The sequence below is a fragment of the Alligator sinensis genome, unplaced genomic scaffold, assembly GCF_000455745.1.
Source record: "Alligator sinensis unplaced genomic scaffold, ASM45574v1 scaffold280_1, whole genome shotgun sequence".
Lineage (NCBI taxonomy): Eukaryota > Metazoa > Chordata > Crocodylia > Alligatoridae > Alligator > Alligator sinensis.
In genome coordinates, this window is record NW_005841835.1 from 6,754,227 (window position 1) to 6,755,499 (window position 1,273).

The window sequence follows — 1,273 nt, forward strand, 5'->3', positions numbered from 1 at the left end:
CAAGAAAGGTTGCCTTTAAGATAATTTTGGTTTGCTTTTTGAGTCCTGTAATCTCTTAAATTGACTGAGATATAACTCTAAGGATTACATGAGGTCCCTCTGGGAAAAAAAAAGGAAGACCAGACTTGACATGATAGTTATCTTTAAGCTAAATAACAGACAAAACTCCCTGAACCTTTGTTTCATGAAGAAGTGAAAGATGTAAACTAGTATGGGCCAACCTTTTTGGCAGGCATGCTACACATTAGCCCTGTACCTTCCCTGAGTGCTACTCCAATCTCTTTCTCTTACCTGATTCTGCTGCTCAGCTTTCTGCTCCCTGACCAAGCTGCCACTCTGCTTTCTGCTTCCTGCCATATACTCCCTGCCTGATCTGAATCTCTTCTTGCCTGTCCCTTCCCCAGTCTGCCACACACAAAGGCTGCCCATGCCATTTTTGGCACCTCTTCTGTAGGTTGGCCACCCCTCCCTGCTCCTTGTAAACAGTCTTCTGCAAAACTACTGAACTATTGTTAAATGTGAGAAAAATTTTCTTCCAGTAAACTGGGTATTGTTATAAGTGGTTCTGTAATGCTCTGAATGCCCACTAGCTCTCCCATCCATCTCCTTACATCTGCATTTAAATTAGATGCACTCTGTTTTTGTTTGGTGAATTGCATATCACAAGATACAGGATCTGTATTTCAGTAGAAAGCAGCATTCTTTGCAGACCTATACATATATCAATGGGATTTAGTATTTAATGTCAAAACTCCTGGAAGACTGTTTCAGGCTTAACACTAGGAAAAACTTCTTCACAGTTAGGGTGTCCAGACTCTGGTATAAACTCCCTCCAGAGGTGGTGCAATCACCTACCTTGGAAATCTTCAAGGGGAGACTGGATAGTCACCTTGCTGGGGTCACGTGACCCCAGTTGTCTTTCCTGCCTAGTGCCGGACCCAATGATCTTGCGAGGTCCCTTCCAGCCCCTTAAAATCTATGAAAAAACACTGGGACAACATTTGGTAGAAAAGGAGGGGATGGGGGAAGGAATACCTACTTAAAAGGACCCCGACTTCTTAGCACAATCAGAGAGTGATTTATAGTAATTTTCTACTTATGTCTTCAAATTTAATTACTTGCTTTAGGAGCTATTCTTCAGCTACTATTACAAATCAAGACAGGTGAAAAACCCTCCAAGACAAGGAAATACATATACAAATGTCTATTCAAATTCCTAAAAGGGTATTAGCAATTTAAAAATCACATTGTCAACAACTAGGTTTCTTTCCCT